Source organism: Scyliorhinus torazame, chromosome 21 (assembly GCF_047496885.1).
Source record: "Scyliorhinus torazame isolate Kashiwa2021f chromosome 21, sScyTor2.1, whole genome shotgun sequence".
NCBI lineage: Eukaryota > Metazoa > Chordata > Chondrichthyes > Carcharhiniformes > Scyliorhinidae > Scyliorhinus > Scyliorhinus torazame.
Genome location: NC_092727.1, coordinates 93,326,197 through 93,352,803, shown reverse-complemented (window position 1 = coordinate 93,352,803; position 26,607 = coordinate 93,326,197). Strand labels below are relative to the sequence as shown.

General features: G+C 48.6%; 1 protein-coding gene across 1 annotated transcript in view; it reads left to right on the top strand.

The window, feature by feature from the left end:
• Positions 1-647: 647 nt before the first annotated feature.
• LOC140398411 (gap junction gamma-1 protein-like) overlaps positions 648-26,607 on the top strand; it is a 150,503-nt gene continuing 124,543 nt past the window's right edge. Inside the window, exon 1 of the mRNA XM_072487074.1 lies at positions 648-948. The gene's annotated coding sequence lies outside the window, so the exon portion shown is untranslated. The remainder of the gene's footprint in view (positions 949-26,607) is intronic.

Genomic DNA, 26,607 nt, shown 5'->3' with positions numbered 1-26,607 from the left:
ACTGAGGCGATCGCGGCGGAGGGTCAAAGCCTCCGACAGATTAAATCGACAAATAGCAGGTCAGATTTGCACAACTTGCCACACCTGCCAATAACAAGAAAATTGGTTGAGCTTACAGAGAGAATGTTGCTCACTGCAGCAAGGCCACCTACCACCAACTTACAATACAGACTTGGCATCGTCAATATTGTGCGGGGTAAGTCAACTTTAATACCTGTGGCATTTTCCACCTGACATTGCAACAATGTCCTGCTCACCGAGGTATCATACAGATGACTAATCGGTTAAGCTAGTCAGCATTTTCATCTCCTTTCCCATTGGATAACACAGCATGGCGAAAAGCTGCAACAGGACTTCTGCATTTTCCAAATTGCAAAGGTTTTACTGATGGATGCCATATGCCCCCAAACATTTGTGATTGGTCAAATCTCCAGGAATCCTTTCAACCAGAGTTGTCAACCAGAACAGATTTTAATGTCGTTACCCATTCCAAGTATAATGGGTTGCCTTGCCAATATAACTAAGGAAAACCAAGGGAGAATGCTCCAGATCCCATTTATCCATGACAGGATTTATCCGTCTCTTAATTGCTGCAGTCTGGTCTCGCATTCAGACAAATTCACAGAAAGGGGGGCCCCAGTTACTACTTTAAACGCATCCAGAGCTGACCGACTCTGTAGTTATGAGCAGTCCTCATCTGTCTCTGCTAACACCGAGGCCTTGGCTCACTCATCAGGAATTAATTCATTGCTTAGCCCACTGCTGCTGATGTACAGACACATTTCTAAGCATATACAAGAAGACAGCTTTCCTGCCATCTCTTGGCAGTAATTGATTTGGGGAAGCATTGGATCTTAAGGAGTCTTGTCTGGAATTCCTGATGGCGTGAACTCCAAATAGTTTGACAAACTGCTGCACACTGAGAGATAAAGTGAAGAATTACAGAAGGTAAGGAGATCTGGGGAAGCTGTCCCTAACTGAAATGTGCAGTACAACCGTTCAGTTCGACCAAAGCATTAATTGTAATCATGGCACACTTGTCACCACTTATAAACAGCGCAAGCCTAAATATTATCAGTATTTTCCAGGTAACTGCACAGGGTCTTTGTATTCTTATTGTTTTGTGAAAATTAGAGTTGCTGAATTGCTTTGCCGCTCCAGGAATCTCAACTATGTGCAGTTACTGATTTGTTCGACCTGTGCTAGATTGCGAAAGCTCTGATTTTGCTTTTCATTTTGGTAATGTGTCTCACTTCCTTGGACATATTTGTCTTGTGGAGATTAGATCAACAAATATTAAAAAGAGGACAATTTACTTGCAAGTTCTTTGTTTTTTTTTTAAGCTTGTCTGTGTTGCCTTTTCAGTGAACTCATTGTGGCCCATACGGAGCTTTGTGATTTCCCTGCGCCCTGGCCATCTAACTTAGTTTTGTTATTTCAATATTCTTTTTGACACAAAACCCCCCCCCCCACCTTTTATTTCCTTTAGGCTAAAAAACTTTATTTTTCGCTCATATGTTTTTATCATGCATTCTTTTTCCGTGTTTTCCACATTACATTCCAGCTCCTTGCTTTTATACCCAGCTGTTTAACAAATAGAGGTCATTTAACTTTTTTACTCCCCCACTCGCACTATTTTAAGCATTGCCCTACCTTCCACCAGTAAAGAAAGAACTTGCATTTGTATAGCGCCTTTGGGATGTCCTTGGGATGTCCCCAAAGTGCTTTGCAATCAATTAAATACTTCTTGAAGTAGGGCCACTCTTGTAATGTAAGAAACATGGCTACTAATTTTTAAACAGCAAGATTTTGCAAACATCAATGAAATAAATGACCAATCCGTTTTCCGGTGTTGAGCACCCTCGCCAGCGTCGGAATTCTCCGTCCTGCCAGCCGGTCAATTGGGCTTCTCATTGTGGGCGCCCCCATGCCACCGGGAAATCCGCGGGCGTGGGTGCGCTGCTGGCGAAGCGGAGGATCCCACTGATTGAGAATCCAGCCCTCCGACCCTGCAGCACTTCCTGTACTGCAGGGAATTGCTAGGCCCAGCGGTGAGGCTTTGACCCACAGCCAAATCAGTTCTGATTAAAGTGCCTGTGGTAAACCACTGTATTGTATTGTATTGTTACATGCCTGGGGTGGTCCCTGCTGGCTCCAGCTGTGGCTCCTTCCCTCGGGCTCACGTATAAAGGTGACTGGTCTCCGCCTCTGATCCAGTACGGGATCAGAGACCAGGAGGCTTTCTGTTTAGTGTATTAAAGCCTCAGTTACATTCACCAGTCGTCGTGTGTTCATTGATGGCATATCAATTTAATAAACTAAACATCTAAGATGAATTCATCACTCAAGCCTGATCGCCTGGAGCTGGACCCACAGGAGCCGACGCCACTGCAACATTCGAGCACTGGCTAAGCTGCTTCGAAGCGTGCCTCGGATTCTTCACCGAAGACTTAACCAACCTCCAAAAGAAGCAGATCCTCTGGATCCTCCAGAGCCCGCAAGTCTTTCTTCTCATCAGGGACGCCCCCTCGTATACGGAGGCGATAATGCTGCTGAAGGGGCACTGTTAAGCCTGTGAACGAGATGTACACTAGGCACCTTCTTGCCACGAGATGACAACGCCCTGGGGAGTCACTAGCATAATTCCTGTGTGCCTTGCGGGTACTCTGCCGGAGCTTTGACAGCCAGGCGGTATCAGCTACCAAACACGTGGAGCTGTTGATCAGCGACGCTTATATCGCGGGCATGAAATCGAGCTACATCTCGATTGCTAGAAGGGGGTACACGCGGCCTCCCAGAGAGAGTGCAGCTCTCAAACTCGTTGGAGGTGGCCTACCAGAACATGGAGGCCTACACGTCCGACCGAGCGGCACCCTCGAGGACCTTGTGGGTGCCGCCATCATCCGACCCGGGTGCGACCCGTGGGCGCCGCCATCTTTTCCGCCATCTTTGATTTCAGCCGCCATGTGCGACCCATGGGGGCCGCCATCTTTAACACCATTTTGTACTTCACCCACCACGTGCAACCCATGGGGGCCGCCATCTTTGATGCCATCGCCAATGCACCCGCCACACGCGACCCATGGGGGCCGCCATCTTGGGACCACTCCGCAGCCTCCCGGAAGCCCTGCTCACCCGATCGTACGCTGGCCGCCGCTACCTCTGACCAGCCTACTCATCACCTTCTGAAGCTCGCCTTCATCATGCTCGACCAGTCCCGGCCCCATCACCTCACAAAATCGACGATGACTGTCCGGATCAACGGGCATGAGACGGCCTGTCTTTTCAACTCCGGGAGCACAGACAGCTTCATAACCCAGATATGGTAAGGCGCTGCTCCCTCCCAATCTTACCCGCGACCCACAAAATCTCCCTGGCTTCCGGATCACATTCAGTAGAAATATGGGGGTACTGTGTCGCGACCCTTACTGTACAAGGCGTAGAGTACACTAACTTCAAACTCTACGTCCTTCCCCATCTCTGCGCTGCCCTATTACTGGGGCTCGACTTCCAGTGCCACCTCCAGAGCCTTACTTTAAAGTTCGGCGGACCCCTGCCCCCCCCCTCACCGTCTGACGCCTCGCAACCCTTAAGGTTGCCCCACCCTCGCTCTTCGCTAACCTCACCCCGGACTGTAAGCCCGTCGCTACTAGAAGCAGGCGATACAGTGCCCGGGATAGGACCTTTGTCAGGTCGGAGGTCCAGCGACTCCGACGCGAGGGGATCGTGGAGGCTAGTAACAACGGTAGTTGTCAAGGCTGGGGAGAAGCACCGGATGGCCATCGACTACAGTCAGACTACCAACTAGTACACGCAGCTCGATGCGTACCCCCTCCCCCGCATATCTGACATGGTCAATCAGATTGCGCAGTATCGAGTCTTCTCCACAGTTGACTTGAAGTCCGCGTACCACCAGCTCCCTATACGCCCGGAGGGCTGCCAACACACTGCCTTCGAGGCAGATGGCCGCCTCTACCATTTCCTCAAGGTTCCCTTCGGCGTCACCAATGGGGTCTCGGTCTTCCAACGGGAAATGGACCGAATTGTTGACCAGTACGGGCTGCGGGCCACGTTCCCGTACTTAGATAATGTCACCATCTGCGGCCATGACCAGCAGGACGATGACGAAAACTTCTGGCACTTCCTCCACACCGCCAAACTCCTGAACCTCACTTACAATAAGGAAAAATGCGTTTTCTGCACAACCCGCCTAGCCATCCTTGGCTACGTTGTGGAAAACGGAGTCCTGGAACTCCCCCTCCCCCACTGCCCCAAGGCCCTGAAAAGATGCCTGGAGTTCTTCTCCTACTATGCCCAGTGGGTCACCAATTATGCGGACAAGGCCCGTCCGCTTTTTAAATCCACCGTTTTTCCCCTGACGGCTGAGGCCCTCCTGGCCTTCAACCGCATCAAGGCAGATATTGCCAAAGCCGCGATGCACGCTGTGGATGAGTCCATTCCGTTGATGGTGGAGAGCGATGCGTTGGACTTTGCGTTGGCCACTACCCTCAACCAGGCGGGCAGGCCCGTGGCTTTCTTCGCCTGTACCCTGGAGGGATGCTTTTCTAATTGGAGGGCTGTGACCAGTGGTGTTCCACAGGGATCAGTGCTGGGACCTTTGCTCTTTGTAGTATATATAAATGATTTGGAGGAAAATGTAACTGGTCTGATTAGTAAGTTTGCAGACGACACAAAGGTTGGTGGAATTGCGGATAGCGATGAGGACTGTCTGAGGATACAGCAGGATTTAGATTGTCTGGAGACTTGGGCGGAGAGATGGCAGATGGAGTTTAATCCGGACAAATGTGAGGTAATGCATTTTGGAAGGTCTAATGCAGGTAGGGAATATACAGTGAATGGTAGAACCCTCAAGAGTATTGAAAGTCAAAGAGATCTAGGAGTACAGGTCTACAGGTCATTGAAAGGGGCAACACAGGTGGAGAAGGTAGTCAAGAAGGCATACGGCATGCTTGCCTTCATTGGCCGGGGCATTGAGTATAAGAATTGGCAAGTCATGTTGCAGCTGTATAGAACCTTAGTTAGGCCACACTTGGAGTATAGTGTTCAATTCTGGTCGCCACACTACCAGAAGGATGTGGAGGCTTTAGAGAGGGTGCAGAAGAGATTTACCAGAATGTTGCCTGGTATGGAGGGCATAAGCTATGAGGAGCGGTTGAATAAACTCGGTTTGTTCTCACTGGAACGAAGGAGGTTGAGGGGCGACCTGATAGAGGTATACAAAATTATGAGGGGCATAGACAGAGTGGATAGTCAGAGGCTTTTCCCCAGGGTAGAGGGGTCAATTACTAGGGGGCACAGGTTTAAGGTGAGAGGGGCAAGGTTTAGAGTAGATGTACGAGGCAAGTTTTTTACGCAGAGGGTAGTGGGTACCTGGAACTCGCTACCGGAGGAGGTAGTGGAAGCAGGGACGATAGGGACATTTAAGGGGCATCTTGACAAATATATGAATAGGATGGGAATAGAAGGATACGGACCCAGGAAGTGTAGAAGATTGTAGTTTAGTCGGGCAGTATGGTCGGCACGGGCTTGGAGGGCCGAAGGGCCTGTTCCTGTGCTGTACATTTCTTTGTTCTTTGTTCTTTGTTGTTCCTCTGAAATTCTACACTCCTCCGTCGAAAAGGAAGTCCAAGCCATTGTAGAAGCTGTGCGACATTGGAGGCATTACCTGGCCGGCAGGCAATTCACTCTCCTCACTGACCAATGGTCAGTTGCCTTCATGTTCAATAACGCACAGCGGGGCAAGATCAAGAATGACAAGATTCTGAGGCAAAGAATCGAGCTCTCCACCTACAACTACGATATCTTGTATTGACCTGGGAAGCTCAATGAGCCCCCTCTGCCCTATCCCGCGGTACATGTGCCAGGGCACAAGTTGACCGACTCCAGGCCCTCCACAATGACCTGTCACCCAGGGGTCACCCATTTTTTTCACTTTATCAAGGCCCGCAACCTGCCTTACTCCATCAAGGAGGTCAGGACCGTGACTTCTAGTGGCCAGACAGAGCACACCTGGTAAAGGCCTCTAGCCCCTTTGAGCGCCTCAGCATCGATTTCAAAGGGCCCCTCCCTCCACTGATCGTAACGTGTACTTCCTCAATATTGTTGACGAGTACTCAAGATTCCCCTTTGCCAACCCATGCCCTGACATGACCTCTGCCACCGTCATCAAGGCCCTGCACAGTCTTTTCACCTTGTTCGGGTTCCCCACCTACGTCCATAGCGATCGGGGTTCCTCCTTTATGAGCGACGAGTTGCGTCAGTTCCTGCTCAGCAAGGGCATTGCCTCCAGCAGGACGACCAGCTACAATGGACAGGTGGAGAGGGAGAACGCGACGGTCTGGAAGGCTGATCTCCTGGCCCTACGGTCTAGAAGTCTCCCAGTCTCCCGCTGGCAGGACGTCCTCGCCGATGCGCTCCACTCCATCCGGTCGCTCCTGTGTACTGCCACCAACGAGACTCCTCACAAGCGTATGTTTGCCTTCCCCAGGAAGTCCACCTCTGGGGTCTCGCTCCCATCCTGACTGGCAGTCCCAGGGTCCGTCCTCCTCCGGAAGCATGCAATGAGCCATAAATGTTGAGAAGGTCCTGCTCCTCCATGCCAATCCACAATATGCCTACGTGGCACATCATGACGGGCGACAGGACACAGTCTCCCTTCGGGATTTGGCACCTGCAGGTTCTCCAGCGATCATCACCACCACCCCTGACCCTACACTGTCTCCCCCCACCTCTACCCACCCACCCGAAGAACTGGCACCGGCAGGCCCACCGGCGACCACCACCCCCGCCCATACACCGCCCCCCCTCCACCAACTCAACAACTGGGTGAAGAAGAGGACAACACGCTCCCGGACGCGTAGGTCTCGACACCGGTGCCCACACCACAGCCGGGACTGAGATGATCACGGCGGAAGGTCGAGGTCCCCGACAGACTTGATTTTTAAGCCCACTTCATCCCCGCTGGACTCTTTTTTTTAAACAGGGGGTGAATGTGGTAAACCACTGTATTTTATTGCATTGTTACATGCCTGGGCTTGTCCCTGCTGGCTCCGCCTGTGGCTCCTCCCCTCAGGCTCATGTATAAAGGTGGCTGGTCTCCGCCTCTGATCCAGTTCGGGATCAGAGGCCAGGAGGCTTTCTGTTTAGTGTATTAAGGCCTCAGTTACGTTCACCACTCGTCGTGTGTTCATTGATGGTACATCAGTGTCAGTATAATTATTGTCTCTGCATTAGACGGTTGTGGATTGAAGACCCACTCCAGATACTTGAACAAATAATCTGAACTTTCACTTCACTGTAGTATTGAAGAAGTACCTCACTGTTAGAAGTACCATCTGCATTCTCAGACGGACTTAAAAGATCTATTTGACGAGGCACTGAGGTTCCAAGGACATAGAATATACTCGAGGCAGGGGGACTTCAATATCCATCACCAAGTGTAACTCGGCAGCACCATTGCCAATCAAGCTAGTGGGATCCTGAAGAGGAAATGAGAGAACCAAAGTGAGGGGGGGAAAAACATTTGACCCTTGACCTTGTCAACCTAGCTGCTGGAGATGCATCTTCCAATGATGGTATTAACAGGAGTGACCATTGCACTGTTTTCGTGGAAAGGAAGCCCCATCCTCACACTGAGGCTACCCTTCATTTTATTGTGTTGAGACTATCACTTTGCTACATGGGGGCAATTTTGAATAGATATCGTGGCTCAAGTTCGTGGGCGGAATCCCCCCATCTGGGGACTATGTCCTATGGTGGGGGGCGGGAATGTGGAATCTTTCTGCTGCAGAGGTGGGTGGGAAAACATTCCAAATCCTGCGGCCCTGACCTCATTAACTGTGCAACTGGGTGTTATTTGTGGGGCAGCACAGGGCTGATGACCCGTTGTCCGCCATCCTAACCAGATGCCATATTTAAAAGGCGGCCAACATCACTTGACCCACTGTTGAAAAAAAAAGGTGACCTCTTGAAAATGAAGATGGATCTCTAGGTGGACTTGAAGGCTGGGAAATGGGCCTCCTGGGAACGAGATAGATGTCCAGGAACATTCTGAGGCTGGAAGATGAACCCCCTCCAGGGCACCGATTCTGGAAAGTCCACCTGCAGATGCTCCCCCCACCCACTGCTGTGGTGCGCTGGGATCCAGGGTTGCCATTGGCCTCCAGAGGCAATACCGAGCATTGTTCAGGTGAGTCTTGGCATCTGCATACCATGTTGTTCCAAACGTGTTTTGCACCGGTATGTTTTCCTGCAGGCACCACGGAGATGGCCAGACCTATAACTGTATCCCATTAGCGGGATGAGGTTCATGCCGGCCTCCAGCGGGTTCCCGATCTGCCACGGCGGCCACCAGGTGGAAGATCCTCTTGTCAATTCACACCAACGTAAAACTGAATTTAGGGCCTCCAGCTGAATTACTCCTCCCCAACCCGTCATTGAACTCAGGTGCTTGGAGGAATTCCGCCCTCTCGACCTATAACCTGTACGAGGCATTAGCAACAGGACTGTACCCTACCATAATCAGTAAACTCATGGCCTGGCATGTTCTTCACACTGTCATTTTTATCAAGCCAGAGGATCAATTTTAGTTTAATAAGGAGTGCAGGAAAGCATGTCAAGAGCAGCACCAGACCTATGCAAATAGAGATTCTCTGATCCTGAGGCTAAGTGTTGACGCCGTCGTAAACACGTCAACAGGCCCCCAGGATCAGCGATCCTGCACCTCACAGGGGGCCAGCACGGCACTGGAGTGACTCATGCAGCTCCAGCTGCCGATACCGGCGTCAAACGGGCGGCACGGGTCTGCGCATGCGCGCTGCGGCCAGCGCGAATTCGCCCGGCGCGGAGTATAAAAAAGGCCCCCACCAGGAGAAGCCGGCTCGCCGATCGGTAGGCCCCGATCGCGGGCCAGGTCACGGTGGAGGCACCCCCGGGGTCGGATTCCCTCCCCCCCCCCCCCCCCACCCCACCCCCAACCAGGTCGTCCCCTGCAGGATGAACGCCGAGGTCCCTCCGGGTAGGACCACACGTGAACGGCGCCGGCGGGACTCGGCCTATCTCAGCGGCCACTCGGCCCATCACGTGCGGAGAATCGCCGGGGGGGGGGGCAACCATGCCGGTGCCAATGCCGCCGATTCTCCAGTCACCGGAGAATCGGCAGACTGGCGTCGGAGCGGTAACGCGTGAATTGCAACCCCCCCTGGCGATTCTCCGACCCGGCCCAGGGTTGGAGAATCCCTCCCAAGAGGTGCCAAACTGGTGAAACTACAACATAAGACTATATGCACATTAAACAGAATAAGCAGCATCGTAAACAATCTCTGAACCAACGGATCGGTTCAAATCTCTGCAATCCTGCCACATCCAGTGTTTTTGCACAGTTAAACAACTAACAGAACAACTTCCCGTACCAGCCTCCCCGAACAGGCGCCGGAATGTGGTGACTAGGGGCTTTTCACAGTAACTTCATTGAAGCCTACTTGTGACAATAAGCGATTTTCATTTTCATTTTTCAGAAGGACAAAGCCAAATCAACATGGTTCAGTGATTGGGCAGCTCAGCATGTGAGAAAAAAGACAAGACTGAAACATTTGCAACATTCTTCAGCCAGAACTGTCAAGTGGATGATCTATCTTTGCCTCCTCATGTGGTCCCAACATCACATATTGAATTATCTCTTCAGCTAATTCAATTTTTGGAATTGTTGTGAAACTGGACCAGATCCCAGTGATGTTTGCTAAAAATCTGATTAGTGTCATGGGAGTATCCCTTTAAGAGATATTTTTGTCTTATCACATGGCTTCAGTGATGTCATTGTGTGCGTGGAGCTGGGCTGTGGCTCTGAATTTTTACTTTTGTTTTTGAGGTGGGAGCTGGCCTGTGGCTCTGGAAGTTAGTTTTACTTTTGCTTTGAGTTTGAACTGGTGTTTTGTTCTGCACAGGTTGAAAAGGAGGGTTTCTCTATCTGCATTTTAAAAGCTATTTCCAGATTACTTAATAATTTAATAACTGTTTTCTGGAAGGAATTCAAACCTGCTGTTTTGGAAAGGAAACAAGAGCATCCAAACCAGGTCTTAAAGACAGTAAGAGTGCTGTGTGCTGGCTACACCTTTGAAAAGGGGTTTCTGGTTTCTGGGATCTTGTTATTAAATTGGAACAGCTATAGGGGGAATTTATTAAGGGTTATATGTAGAGTACTGTAGCGGTGTAGGGTATTTATGTTTGTAGTTGATAAAAATGCTTACTGGATGTGCTTATAAAAGTGTTAACTAAATTTGTAGAAAGAAATGTGTTTTTTTATGAAAAGCGCCTAAGCTCTCTGTTGAATAACACCTGAAAGGCAGGCTCTTGTGCCCATCGTAACCAAAATCAATAAACAGTTGTAGGTCAGGTGAACTCCATGAAATACTTTGGAGATTTCTAAACCCTGGTCCATAACATTCGGGACCAGTAACATTTTGTTTAAAGTAGACAAAGTTTTAGATTCATGACACTTGCTCAGTGAATCAAACCACAAGATTATGGGTGGCTTGGTGGCACAGTGGTTAGCACTGCTGCCTCACAGCACCAGGGACCCGGGTTTGATTCCAGCTTTGGGTGACTGTCTGTGTGGAGTTTGAACATTCTCCCCGTGTCTGCGTGGGTTTCCTCCGGGTGCTCCAGGTTCCTCCCGCAGTCCAAAGATGTGCAGGTTAGTTGGATTGGCTATGCTATATTGCCCTTCAGTGCCCAAAGGTGTGCAGTTTGGGTAGATTGACCACGATCTTCGCATGGGTTTGCGGGGATAGGTGGGAGAGTGGACCTAGGTAGAGTGCTCTTTTAGAGGGTCGATGCAGGCTCGATGGGCAGATTGGCCTCTTTCTGCATTGTAGGGATTCTATGGATTCCATGGGCTTTGAAGAAACAAAAATAAATGTTACTATCCAAGATCAGAAAGATAAAACAATTTACAATATCTATCGTATGCCTCTAACATTCAGGATTTATATGAGGCATGTGAAAATGAACAAGCAAACTGTGGTTGAACACACCACACTGCATAATTAGTGGCAGATATGACTAAGACAGATTCCATCGATTTCTCAACAACCCACCCAGATGTCAGTAAATGCTGTGAGTCAACCAATTTCATTGAATCTCTTGTCTCGCTCCTGAGGGATTCCAGTCTTCAACTTCAAAGCTCTAACCCTGGAATTCTCTCCAAAAGTTACTCCAGCTCGGATACCTCAACGATGGCCCAACTCGCATGGTTTCAGTTTCATCTCCCGAGACTCTGTTCCCGTGGATCCCTCAGTCTGCACCCCAATGCTAACTCATAAGCACAGCTTCAGCTCTTCAGCCACGCCGAGCAGAATATTACTGCTCCAGAGGGATACCTTCGCTCCAGCAACCTGCAGCATGGAGTCACGGGTCTTCTGCTGTTTACTTCAATCGGCGGGTCTTCTCCTGAACCCTCTCAATTTTGGTATCATACTTTACAATTCCTGCAATGCCGTGTTATAATATGGGGACCAGAAATGTCCACAGCACTCCAAGTGGGACAGCAGCCAATATATTTGGGAGCAGCACGGTAGCATTGTGGATAGCACAATTGCTTCACAGCTCCAGGGTCCCAGGTTCGATTCCGGCTTGGGTCACTGTCTGTGCGGAGTCTGCACGTCCTCCCCGTGTCTGCGTGGGTTTCCTCCGGGTGCTCCGGTTTCCTCCCACAGTCCAAAGATGTGCAGGTTAGGTGGATTGGCCATGCTAAATTGCCCTTAGTGTCCAAAATTGCCCTTAGTGTTGGGTGGGGTTGCTGGGTTATGGGGATAGGGTGGAGGTGTGGACCTTGGGTAGGTTGCTCAAGAGCCGGTGCAGACTCGATGGGCCGAATGGCCTCCTTCTGCACTGTAAATTCTATGAAATATTTCAAATTCTATGAAATATTACCATAATGGATCGTGATGAATTTGTGAAGGATGTACGAGTTAAAGAAGTATTATTTTACTCTTTCTTTTTTTCCTCCTGTAGCCTGCTGCTAAAATTGTAATCTCAGAAGAATGGAAAGGCTAAAACTGCAACCCTCAAAGCTGCAATACTCTGGGCTAGATCTTCAAATGTATTGTACCACTTAAGTGTTATTACAAAGAAATATGTGAGATGCAAGGTGAAGACAAACAGAAATTTGAAACTAAAATGCTGGTTTGTCCTCAATAAAGAATTAAATGAAAAAGAGGGAGAAAATGATAATTAGGGAAGTGACATAATCTAGTTCACTATCAGGCTAAATCTGCATAAAGATAGGGGCCAGAATTCCCCGATTGGGAGACTGTTCTCCTGCCGGAGATTAAGCTGATTTGTGCTCAGGCTGGGAGCACAAATCCAAAACCGATTCACAATCACTTGCCATGCAAATTTATGTATGGCAGGGATTGCCACAAACCCTGCTATCAGGCCACCATTTTGAGCGGGCGGCCTGATAACAAGGTCCGGAGGCTGGGCCCCCTGCAACACAATTCAACTCCTCCCCCACGGGACTTTATGGTTTACCCCCCACTCCACAGTACCCACGTTTGGGCACTGAAGGGCAATTTATCATGGCCAATCCATCAACCGTACAGAGTTAAGTGTTTTTTCAAAGAAAAAGAGGAAGGGGGCGATTCTCCAAAATGGAGACTAAGTGTTTGCGCCGTCGTGAACGCCGTCGCATTTCACGACGGTGCGAAACGGGCACGGGGACAATCAAATCTGACCCTCACAGAGGGCCAGCATGGCGCTGGAGCGGTTCACGCCGCTCCAGCCTCCCTTCCCAGCGCCAAATGTGCACCGCGCCAACCCGCGCTGACTTCTTCAGCGTGCCGGCCCCTAAGCAACATGGCGTAAGGGTTCAGGTGCCGGCCGTGCAACAAAGTAGGCCTGGGGGGAGAGAGACCCCATCGGAGGCCCCACCCCGGTGAAGGAGCGCTTTCCCCTGCCCCACAGGCTGCCCCCCGACCCTTCGCGCAGAGTTTCCGCCGGCAGCAACCAGGGGTGAAGGGCGCCGGTGGGACTCTGATTTTTCCGCGCAGCCGCTGGAAACGCGGCGTCAAACGCGCCGGCGCAAATGGTGCCGATTCTCCGCACCTCGGAGAATCGCGCGCCAGCATCGTGGCGTCGTGGCGCGGTTGTTTATGAATATTGCTTTAGTTTCACGGCGACTATTTGAAAACTACTCAAACATAAAGGGAGATGAATTAAGCAATCTAGACCGCTGTGTGTGTGTGGAAGCTGTCAATTGCAGCTTAGTTGGCATGGCGCCATCCCCTTCGGTGCCGGCCTAGCCCCCGGAAGTGTGGAGGATTCCGCAACTTCCGGGTGGCCCGGCGCCGGAGTGGTTCGCTCCGTTCTTGGCGCCGACGTCGGGCCATCCCGCCAATTGCGGGAGAATCCCGCCCAGGATGTTTCGGGAACAATTTTGGCAGTGGAGCATTTAGTCCATCTGCCAGGCTAAGTGACCTTTTAAAATCAATAATTTTGTGTAAGGATTTTACCACTTCAGCACTGTTGGGGATGACAGTCTGTATAGGCTTTGATTCTTCTGTGATTCCTATGACAACAGGAGGATTCCATGTCCCCTCATGCTGAATCCTCACTGTCACTCCCATGTTCATTTCAGGTCCCTCGATCAAAATACTGCTCCTGCTTCTGCTGCTCTGTTTGAGCAGGTTTTGCTCACTGACTTTGGAAATAGCAATTTAAAGCTTAGTTCTTAGTCTTCTCCCCGTGAGGAGCTGTGCTGGAGATGATCCATTGCCTTCTAATGGCATTTTCCTGTCATCCAGCGGTGCCAGATAGGGGTCACTTCTGTACACCTCTGCCTCTTTCAACAGGTGTATCAGGGTCTCCATGGTATGTTCCACTGTTTCTTTCGGTGGTCAGTATTTGGGCTTGATGTAGTGTGGCGAAACTCCTAGTCCCAATCCTGTGCAAATTTTTAAAGCTCAGTGCCTCAGAATTGTGAACCATTGTCTGAGATGAGCACTCCGGGTGTGCCATGGCGAGCATAAAAAATGGCTTCAAATTATTTATTATAGCGCTGCCCTTATTCAGACTCAAAAAGTTAGTAATAATCTACTGCTAGTAGGTACTCACCACTTCAAATGTGATCAAGTCTATGCCAATTTTCTACCAGGGCCTCGCTGGAACAGTGCGGTTGAAATGATTTTTTTTGTTGTGACTGATGGAACTTTTGGTGTCGCGCACACACATCACCGTTTCCCCGATTTATGCTCCCATTCCAGGCCAATAGATTACATCTCGATCTCTTCTCTTGTATGTTTCCATGCTGCAGTGACTATTGTGTACGGCGTTGCAGCATTCCTTCCCTCGGTGTTGTAAGAATGACTATGTTTTCTCCCTTGAAAAGTATTCCCTCTGCTACGTGAAGGTCCTCTCAAAAGTTCCACTACTCTTGAGCAGCAGAAGGGGCTGCGCACTGATTTGTGAGCCAGCCATTTTGAGCAATCTGCTGCAGTTTTCTCAGGGTGGCATTATTCTTGGTCACTTCGCTGATCTCATCCAGTTTGGTTACAGCCACAGGCAATTTTCTTTTGTCAGAATGTGAATCTAAACTTGTGCTTCTTTGTCCTCTTTTTCTGTGATGGGCAGCTGTGTACGTGACACAGTGTCTGTGATGTACGTTTCCTTGCCCGGTTTGTATTTAACTCTGACCTGGGAATTCTGCAGATGCATGAGGAATCTTTGGATTTTTATTGGTGCACAGTACAGAGACTTTTTATATATGGCTTCCAAAACTCTCAGACTCTCTCTCCACCTCTTTGCCACAGACAAACTGGTGGCAGAGTTCCAAGCCAAACACAATTGCCAGCGTTTCCTCCTCTATTTGGGTACAGCGCTGCTGTGTTTCAGTCATTACCTTTGAAATGCTCACCATTGGTGCCTCATTTTGCAAGAGCACAGCTCCCAGGCTGGTGATGTGTTGGGTGTTCTGGATCCGTGGAACACATACAGGTCACCAACACTTAAAATAGTGCAACACTATTTTATTGAATCATTAACTGTTTAACATACTCAGACTGTGGGTTAACACGATACTAGCTTTAACTAAAGACCTTTACCTTGTCCTAACCAGTCGATGCACTCAGCACATGGTGAATGTCTGTGATGCAGGCTGTGAGCTCTGTCCTCCTAGCTAACTGCAACTCGAATGAGCGGGAACTCTGATGCCCCCTGTCTTTATAGTGCGTGTGCTCTAACTGGTGATTGGCTGCAGTGTTATGTGTGTTGATTGGTCCCACTGTGTGCCCATCAGTGTGTGTCTGCACCATGATATACTGGTGTATATTATGACAGCTGGTTTCTGAAGCATCCACTGATATCTTGACTGGCTGACTGACTTTGTAATTCTTTAACACTGGGGTCTGGGTCAGTATTCTCTTTAGATTGGTCAAAACTTCTTGGTGACTTTGTTCCCAGTGCCATTCCACATCATTGTGTAGAAGATCTCCAAGATGTGCTGTCAGGTCTGATATGGGCAAAATAAATTTCCCAAGATAGGTCACCATGTCCAAAAACCTCTCCAAGTCTTTCTTACATTCTGGGGATGCAATGTTCACGATTGTTTCAATTTTCCTCTGGTCCGGCCTCAGCCCTTCACTTGTCAGCACATGTCCCAAATACTTGATTTCAGGAAGATTTACTTGCACTTTTCCTTCTTCAACTTGAAGTTCCTTTCTCGAGCTCTTGCCAGCACCTGTCTCAGTCTGTCGTCGTGTTCATCTCATGTGACCCCCCAGACCAGCACATCGTCATTATAGGTTTCCACAAATGTCTAACCTTTTAAGCAGCTGCTTCACTGTTCTGTGGAGCTGCATTAATACCAAATGGTAAGCGTAAATCTTGAGCGCCCGTATGGTGTGTTAAAGATACAGATAGGAGCTGTATCCATCTAGCTTAACCTACCAGATGCCTGAACTCACCTCCAAGGCTGAGTAGTATTTGGCATCATCTGAGCTTACATTTGATGTCTTCTACTGTGTGGTACCTGGTTTAGGTCGCTGGTATCCAAACAGACTCATGGATTCCCATCAGACTTTTTACAATTACAATTGGAATGACCCACTTTGTCAGTTCTTCAATTTTCTTGATGATGTGAAGTTGTCCCATTCTGTCCAACTCTGCTTTCAGTCGGTCTCTCAGCATTACTGGTATTTTCATGTGGGTGTATTTTGGGTGTCACAGTTCCGTCAGTCTCGATGGTGTGCTTTCCCCTTAGGCAACTGTTATGGGTCTGGGTTTACAGAACCCCAAAGTGTTTCATGGAGTTCAACCGACCCACAACTTTTAATAGATTGTGGTGTGGGAAGCACACGGCGTACTCTCCAGGTGTGATACAGCAATTATGGACAAATGGTTTTTGAAACAAAACAATGTTTATTCTATGAACTCAAGTTAACCTTTTAAAATCAAACATTGAATATCTTAACGCCCATTACATCAAAGATAACCCCAAAGGACTACAACACTAAATAATCCTTCAAACTGTTCCTTTAAATATCCAAAAGACTTCACACCTTCAAAAATAATAACACATTAGGTTACATTCAATATATTTATACTCTTTGGATTGCAGACTTCAACAGACCAGCTCTGAGTTTCTTCCTGCAGCTCTCAGCAAAACGCACAGACACTCCCAGCTGCCTTCTCAAACTGAAACTCAAAAAAGCAGAATGAGCTCAGCTCCCCCCCCCCCCCCCCACACCCTCTGACATCACTTCAATGATATGATCAGCTCCATTTCTTAAAGGTACATTGCTTAAACATCCATTTCTTAAAGGTACTCTCACATGACAGCAACTAATCCCTTTGAACACATCTTTGCACTCACTCAGGTTGTCATCAGAGATGACAGTCGTTATTCTCTTGATTAGCTTCAGATTTTCACAAGCTTTGATTCCAAGAATGGGTATTGCATCAGTTTTCACCACCATAAATAGAAGTGCTCGGGATTATTTTTTGCAGTTCACTTTAAGTGCGTATTGGCTTCCTGCACTAATTTATTCATCTGGGGTAAGTAGACAGCTTCACTTTTGTTTTGGTTGGCCATTTCCCTTTGCTTAGCTTACCATACAGGTTTATGGGAATGGCATTTGCTTGTGCACTAGTGTCAAACTTGAAATTCACCAGCATGTTGGCAATTTGTGAACCAAACTTCTACTTGTCTTCTTTAGAATTAGGGTTAAAGTTCAGTTAGAGTGACTGCATCATCATCTGCAATAATGGACACTTTCTTTGATTTACACCTATTAGCAAAGTGATTTAGTTGATCACTGTCCTTACACTGCTTTCTGTAGGCTAAACAACTATGTGATAAATGCCCCATTCCACGTCAATTGCATTCAAATGTTTTAACAGTAGTTTTATTATTTTTTACCTTCAGGCTGTCTATTTGTTTTTCCCCAGCGCTATTTCTGTTTAACTGCATCCAACTGCTTGACCATGTACGGCGTATCACCATCCGTCATCTGTTTAATCTGGCATTTTGTTGTCTGCCTCTCTGCAGCTGTTTACTGCTTTCTCCTGTTTGAGATCTACTTCTCTCAATAGCCGTTCTCTCAGAGAATCATTTGTGATCCCACAAACTTTCTATCTTGGATCAGTGATTCTTCAACTTCTCCAAACTCAAACAATTTAGCTCATTTTCACAGCTCAGTTACGTACTGACTAATATTCTCATTGCCTTGTGTGAACGTAAATAAATTCTACCTTTCATGTGTAATGTTTTTCTTAGGGCCGCAATAATCTTCTCATTGTTCTGTTATTTCTTTCAAGTCATTTCATTTCGCATCACTTTCAAAGGTGAATGTGCTATGAACTTCTAAGGCTTCTTCCCCCTGCTACATGAAGGAAGATGGACGACTGTGCCTGGGGTCTTTCTTATCACTGCCCATTATTGTAACGTATGGGCCAAAATAGTGCTGGACTCTCTTCCAGTTATCAACAAGATTGCCCTCCAAACCGAGCTCTGTTGGTGGTTTCAGAACCTCCACTGTTGTGTTTAATTTATTTTCAACACTCTGGGCAGGATTTTCGATGCCCCCTGGGTGTTTCGCCAGGTGAGGAAGGAGCAGTGCTCCGAAAGCTAGTGTTTGAAACAAACCTGTTGGACTTTAACCTGGTGTTTCGCCATGGTGGAGGCAGCCCATCATTGGCCACTGGAATTTTGTAGTCCTGCCGCTCTCAACAAGGTTTCGTTGTATACATCCCCCTGCCACCAGGGAATCCACAGCAAGGTTTCTCCGTCAGCAAGACCGGAATATCCTGCCGGTGGGAATGGCCTGAAAATTAGGGCCACTGTCTTGATTTTATGATGCAGGCTGACCAACATCGTTGCTGTGAACTAACTTTATTAATAACACATTTCCGTGACATGAATACACATGTGCTATCTGATCTTTGACCCCTGTTAAGGTGAGCCCCATGTGGTACAGAGTGTACCATATTTTATCTAATACTGAAATGCACTTTCACAATCAACTATTAATATCACACCACCCTCCTCATACCCACATATCTTCTTATGTGGAACAGTGTCAAATGTTGTTTGATTATGTTGCTATGTAGCGGTTTGAAATGTTTCATTACACATTAAAAGTGCAATATAAACACAAGTTGTTGTTGCAGGAGCCAACTGTCTCTGTTCCCACCTAAAAGTGGCCGATCTTACTGTTGAATTTAAATGTTGCTTTATGTAAACCCTGTGTTGCTCTCCGTCCCATACATCCTGCTCGGGTGAGGCAGAATCTCAGAAGAAAGGACACATTACAAGTTGATTTTTGTGTGAATCCCTTTTTAAAAAAAAATCAATCAGGACACTTAATAAAACCAAAATGCAGATCTAAGCACGACAGTAATATAACGCATTTTAATCAACCCTAAATTTAAAATATTGAAAAATTGAATTAGCAGCCTAAAAATAAATTGCACGCACATGTTCAGTCTTGTTGTGGGAGTGAGAAACTTTTCTGCGTAATATTCATTGAGCTATTTGTTTTGTTGATTCCGTCAGTTTGCCTAAAGGCCTGACAATCAGTGTCAGTCGCAAAGAAAATCACTTCCCAACTTGATTCCGTTTAGTTGTAGTTGTTACCTGATGGCTGAGTGAGGGACAAGCTGGTAAACAGCAGCCTCTGTGATATGTTCAGATACATGTTGGCAGATTGTAAAACAAAAATAACAAACAGTCGCTCGAGGGAATTATCAGCATGTCGTCAAATTGAAGATAGTTTCCAGATGATGTGAGACAATCACAGTCATAGGTTTACACCGCAGTTGAAAATTATTTTTCTACAAGAGGCAGTTAAGCTTAACAAGTTGTTTTTTTAAATGCCGAGACACTTCCACCGTTTCTTTCCTTTTACATTGCAGTTAAATCCTGAGTAAAAATCGAGCATATTGTTCTTCTCTTTATTTTAGTGCCAGATAATAAAATGTCTGACTTGAATAAACTGAGGAGGAGTCTTTGCTCATTCTTTGGAAGCACATTGAATTTATTTGGGCAAATATGAACACTCAAAATGTCAAGATCTCGCCAAAAACTGGCATGGAACTCTCCAGTCCCACAGAGCAGTTTTCCCTCCAGATCTTGAGCCACTTTGCCAAAAAGAAAGTGAGTGGGCGTGGTTCACGCCATCACTCTGGTGGGGCGAGGCCTCTCAGAGCCGTAAACTGGCTCCACACAGATCGGGGTGCCAGCTTTAAAAGGCGCCCCGACCAGCGCTGCGATGGGAACCAGGCCACAAGCAATCCAGTGATTTCTTATTGCTCTTCATTCTCTCATTACTCTGCAGCTCACTTAGGGGCAGCACGGTAGCATTGTGGATAGCACAATTGCTTCACAACTCCAGGGTCCCAGGTTCGATTCCCGGCTTGGGTCACTGTCTGTGCGGAGTCTGCACATCCTCCCCGTGTGTGCGTGGGTTTCCTCCGGGTGCTCCGGTTTCCTCCCACAGTCCAATGGTGTGCAGGTTAGGTGGATTGGCCATGCTAAATTGTCCTTAGGGTCCAAAATTGCCCTTAGTGTTGGGTGGGGTTACTGGGTTATGGGGATAGGGTGGAGGTGTGGACCTTGGGTAGGGTGCTCTTTCCAAGAGCCGGTGCAGACTCGATGGGCCAAATAGCCTCCTTCTGCACTGTAAATTCTATGATAAGTATCCTGGAGGTTTCAGCGGCTGTGCATTCCCCACCCCGACTTTCATACCCTCCCCCCACATACACACACACCCCTGACATTCATTCTGGGCACCCTCCCCATTGACATTCATCACTCGCATACCTCTTCCCCCCACCAACCCCCCCGCCTCCGACATAATCACAACCCCCTCCCACCATTGAGCTCCTACAAGTGCCTGTCCCTGGCACTGCCTGGGCATGTCCCTCTACCTCGCCTGGGCCACACTTAATTCTGGGTCCCAGAGGGATCCCCATGACAGCCTCACACCTGGTCCAACCTGTTGTAAACCTCACCATCGATGATGTTTAAAGATCTCATGTGGGGACATCATGTGTCTGGTGGGGGGAGGGCAGGGGGGGGGGGGGGGGGGGGGGGATGGACCTCATTTATTCAAATGAGGTCCATGCCGTTTGTGGGTGTGAATCCTGTGATGGCGTCGGCGAGAGGTGGGGAAAGTCAGGAAATGTGATCTCGCTGGCGAGACTCGCGTTTTCCAATTCTCGTGAAACTTTCTGCCCTCACTGCCGATCCCGTGAGCACAGTCTCACGATTGTGCCCAGAATCCTGGATATCAGGAACAGCAACGCTCCAACTCACAGACTCAGAATTTACTGTGTGGAGGCCACTGGGCCTATCGAGTCTGCACCGGCCCTTGGAAAGAGCACCCTACCCAAGCCAACAAAACCAATCAAACCCATAAAGGTGAAAAATACATTTTGAATAAAAGGGAAAATTTATTAGGTTATTGAGATGATTCAAAGCTGGTGCTTTCTTTTAACATTAGAACGGGGCCAGGCCATTCAGCTCCTTGAGTCTGTTCTACTGTGATCATATATGATTCATATTCTAACTCACCTCACCTACCTTGGTTCATATAATAGAAATTTACAGCAGAGAAATAGGCCATTCAGCCCATCCAGTCTGTGCCGGCCAAGAGGACATCCAGCCTAATTGCACTTTATGCCTCTTCATCCTGAGTATATTATTATTATTAAATCCCTCAATAGGCCTTGGCTGGCAAAAAAAATCAATTGATGTCAGATTTGAGATGATTAATTTATCTCCTTCCGTGGGGAGAGTCACAAACTTTTATTACTCTTTTCGGAACAAAGTGTTTCTAATTTCTCTCCAGAATGGCCTCGTTCTGATTTTTACATCCCCTTGTCCCAGACTTCCCCATCGATGGAAAAGCTTCCCTCTTAGTAACTCCTCACAGAATCGTAAAAATAACTCAATAATATTACTTCTTAACCTCTATATTCCAGGGACTATAAACTTGGTTTATGTAATCCTCGTCATTGTATCACCCTTGCAGGTCTGGTAACATTTTAGTACACCCATGTTTGGCTCCTTCTAAGGCTAAGATATTCTTTCAGATGTGTGGTGACCAGAACTGTACTTGATTTAACTTCATAAATAATTAGAGCTGTACAATCTGTTATTTCATAGAACGCTGACAGGCAGCCATTCGGCCCATCGAGTATGCACAGACTCTCTGAAAGAGAACCCTACCTAGGCCCATTCCCTCGCCCTATCCCCATAACCCCACATCCTAACCTGCACATCTTTAAACACTAAGGGAAAATTTAGCACGGCGATTCCGCCTAACTTGCACATCTTTGGACTGTTGGAGGAAACCAGAGCACCCACTGGAAACCCATGCAGACACAGGGAGAAATTGCAAACTCCACACAGACAGTCACCCGAGGCCGGAATTGAACCCGGGTCCCTGGTGCTGTGAGGCAGCAGTTGCTAACCACTGTGCCACCATGACGCTTAGAGCTGGGCTGCCAATTTATAGGGTGGGAATTCTCAGCCCATTCACGGCGTGTCTTCTGGCGGGAGATGTAGCTTGCCATTGGTACTGGTGGGATTTTCCGGTCTTGCCAATGGCTATGGTGTTTTGTGTGGCTCACCTGTCCCACTGCCAGGGTACCTGCCATGGGAGAGGGGGGGGTGGCATTGACTTCAGCTGGCCTGGAAGATCCCGCTGGCGAGAATAGCTGGGAAATCCCACCCATAGTGTTTTGCTTGTGTATAGCTCCATAGGTGCCATTGCCCTGTCGTATGTCATTCACATAGCCTTGGTATGTGATTGTTGGCAATGTGCCCACCTATAAGTGTCAGGGCATATTGCAGCCAAACTTGGCTGTCCACACATGAGCTCCTAGAGAGGGTGAATGGTAACGATCAGGAGCAGGAGCCCTTGGATTTTTCTCTCTCTTTACTTCCCAACGCAGGTAAGCTGAGGCCAAGTTCAGTGTACATCCCTGTAACCCAGCTGAGTTCAGGTAACGTTGCAGAATGAGATCAAAGCCTCGACCTTTCCATCCTGCATGACATAGCTGCTTGATTATCATAGATTATCATAGAATTTACAGTGCAGAAGGAGGCCATTCGGCCCATCGAGTCTGCACCCGCTCTTGGCTAGTGCACCCTACCCAAGATCAACACCTCCACCCTCGCCCCGTAACCCAGTAACCCCACCCAACACTAAGGGCAATTTTGGACACTAAGGGCAATTTATCATGGCCAATCCACCTAACCTGCACATCTTTGGACTGTGGGAGGAAACCGGAGCACCCGGAGGAAACCCACGCACACACGGGGAGGATGTGCAGACTCCGCACAGATATAACCACCTGGGCAGCCATTCATTTTACAACTTTTACCTATTCAAAATTTGATGCAAATCACATCCTTTAAATCACATTTGAAACTTCATGGGGCCAGTAAAGGATTCAGATTTGCGTAAAATCCCAGGATGTGTGTATCCTGCATTGGCCTACCCTGCTGAAGATGTTGCAGAGTTACCAATACTTCAGTACTGAGTTGATGCCAAACTTAAACATGCGGATGAGAAATAATCCGTGCTAGAATTAGAGTTCTTAAATTCCATTGTGTATTTCCCCAAAAGTGCTTAAAGCAATGATGGCTACAATATGCAAGCCACTGACTCCTGCTTTCACTAACACACGAGGTCTGAGATTGTTATCAGAGAAATCCATGCGATGCTAATGCTTAAAAAGGGAAATAGATCTGTGCTAGGAAATTATCACCCAATTCAGTTTAACTTCAGTTATATGCGATTTTCTAGAAGAGATTATTAGAAGTTGTTCTATAAGTATCTTGAAAGTGTAAGGGCTATTGGGGAAATGCAGCCTATTTCCTGGAAAGTAAATGTCTGATCAGTTTAACTGCATTTTTTTGAGTAAGATTAATAGTTGGAAGATGAGGGAAACCCGATTGATACTAAACCGTCAGAAGTGGCATAATGGAAAGGTGGCAACAAGATATACGTGGGTTACAAGGGGAAGCAAGTTCCAGGATTGCAGGGAAGGGCTTAGGGAATAGGTTACTGCTTCCACATTGGGAATTCAAACTCCTTGCTGTGTGAAGACACCCAAGCAATAAGTGTGCTGGGGGTTAAAGCGCCGCTGTTTAACTTCCAGTCACAGTCATTAATAGATATTGGGCCCAATTGAATGGCCTCATTGCGCCCAACATGGGACCTAGCAAGGCCATGAAACCTCCCGCACGATTTGCAACACTTGGGACGTCTCGCGAGTTCAAATGAGATCTCGCGAGACGTCACTATCTGGATCTTGCCCTCACTGGGCAGGATCCAGATTTGCATATTTTAAGTGAGCAATTAGCGTCACTTAAATATGTCTGTACCCGGGCAGCACGGTGGCGCAGTGATTAGCACTGCTGCCTCACGGTGCCGAGATCCCAGGTTCAATCATGGCTCATGGTCACTGTTCGTGTGGAGTTTGCACATTCTCCCCACGTGTGCGTGCATTTTGCCCCTACAACCCAAAGATGTGCAGGGTAGGTGGATTGGCCACGCTAAATTGCCCCTTAATTGGAAAAAATGATTGGGTACACTAAATTTAAAAAACATATGTCTGTACCAAAGTCTCCCAAGGCCCGGATCGAATGACCTCGCAATGGCGCATGTAGTACAGACGTGGACCAGGCGCCATGGCATCTGGGGGGGCCTCCCAGGCCAACGGAGGTCCCTGGGCGGTCGGGCTCTGGGCAGGGTAGCACCCTGGCACCCCTGCTCGCACCCAGGCACCTTGGCACTGCCAGTCAGCCAGGATCCTAGGCTGTCAGTGTCAAGTTGCTCGGGTGCCAGATTGGGACTGCCATGCATCAGGTCCGCGGGTGTCCTGCCTTTATGTGGGATGAGGTGGGGCTCGAGGACTGCCTAGTTGGTGTTAGGGGGATACAGTCAGGGGGGGGGGGTGGCCTGGAGATCCCCTCCTGAAGAAATGAAGCTAAGTATGACCTAGGCAGGCATTCTTCGCCGAGGCCATAATAATTGGGGTCATTCTTGGCAATGCAGGTGCCCAGAAAACCCCCGCTAAACACGCCCAAAATGTGACTGTTTTTTCCCCATTAAATCACACCCATAATGAACTTTAGCAGAAAGCCTTTCTAAACAAATTTCTGACCCGATCAGGAGTGGAATGAACTGAACCCCTTCTCTCGCCCATCATAGTCAGCCTAACGCTTGCTGGCCATGCCTGATCACCCAATGAAATTCAAATCCCATCACAGGCCGCCATAATCCCAGCCAAGCAGCGTCCTCCTGGCTTTTCTTCCACTTAAAGAGGTTTAAATTTGATTGGGTAGCACTGCGCTGGTTCTGATAATACTGTGTAGCAATACTTACGGCTGATGGGAGATGGAGCTTCTTTCCTTTTGGTTTCTGATGATGAAATATGGGATTGATTTATCAAAATCGCTGGGTTTTGGTTCCCATCTTTTAAAAAAGCTCGGAATCTTTTCCTGCACCTGACCCACTGATGCGCCCATCAATTCCCGCGAAACAGAGAGTAGATGTAAACTGTGGCTTTACTCGACCAGAACAGTGCCTGCCTGCGACTGCTCTGCTAGAGAGAGCCGCCTACAGGGCTGCTGCTCTTTATACCTCCTATCAAGGGGCGGAGTCAGAGTCGGAGCCCATAAGGGCACCAACCTGATACATTCCATGTAATATCGTACAATGGTCCATACGTGGAGCCCACATGGGCAAGAGAGTGATACAGTAACATACAAGGTGAATGGTTAATACAATACGTTCACCACATTCACCCCCTGTTAAAAAATTGAAGTCCGGCGGGGGTGAAGGGTTCACAGGTTCAGTCTATCCGGCGCCCTGATCGTGCGCTGTGATCGCCGAAGCTCTGGTATCGCAGCTGGCCCGGATGTCGTACTCATTCGTGCGGGCGTGGGTGGTGAAGCCGCCGGTGCGGGGACAGACGTGAACTCCGGGAGAGTATCTTCTGGAGCTTCCTGTGGGTCGGTGAAGAGGGGAGGGGGGGCAGGAGGGTTACGGGTACCATGTAGCAGCGGGGGCGCTGGTCAGTGTAGGTTGGGCGGGATCATTTGGGGTGGCGGTAGTAGTGGAACCTGCGGGTGCCAGGTCCCGGAGGGAAACCGTATCCTGTCGGCCATCGGGGTGTTCTATGTATGCCTACTGGGGGTTGGTGTGAAGGAGCTGGACCCTCTCGGCCAGGGGGTCGGGCTTTCGGCTCCTGACGTGTTTGCGGAGTAGGACGGGCCCCGGTGTCTTCAGCCAGGATGGAAGCGAGACCCGGGAGGTGGATTTCCTGGGGAAAACAAACAGGCGGTCATGAAGGGTCTCGTTTGTGGCCGTGCAAAGGAGGGACCTAATGGAGGGGAGCGCGTCGGGGAGGACTTCCTGCCAGTGGGAAACTGGGAGATTCCTAGACCGTAGGGCCAGGAGGACGGCCTTCCAGACCGTCGTGTTCTCCTTCTCCACCTGCCCGGGGGTTATAACTGTTAGTCCTGCTCGAGGCGATGCCCTTACCGAGCAGGTATTGACGCAGTTCGTCGCTCATGAACGACGAGACCCGGTCACTGTGGACGTACGTGGGGAAACCGAACAGAGTGAAGACACTATGCAGGGCTTTAATGACGGTGGCCGCGGTCATGTCGGGGCAAGGGATTGCAAAGGGGAAGCGGGAGTACTCGTCAACGATGTTGAGGAAATACGTGTTGCAGTTGGTAGTGGGGAGGGGCCCTTTGAAGTCAATACTGAGGCGCTCAAAGGGCCAGGATGCCTTTACCAGGTGGGCCTTATCAGGTCGATAGACGTGCGGCTTACACTCCGCGCAGATTTGGCAATCCCTGGTCATGGCTCTGACCTCCTCAGTGGAGTAAGGCAGGTTGCGGGCCATGATGTAGTGGAGAAGCCGGGTGATCCCCGGGTGGCAGAGGTCATTGTGGATAGCCCGGAGTCGGTCATCTTGCGCGCTGGCACACGTGCAAGGGACAGGGCATCTGGGGGCTCGTTGAGCTTCCCAGGACGATATACTATATCGTAATTATAGGTGGAGAGTTCG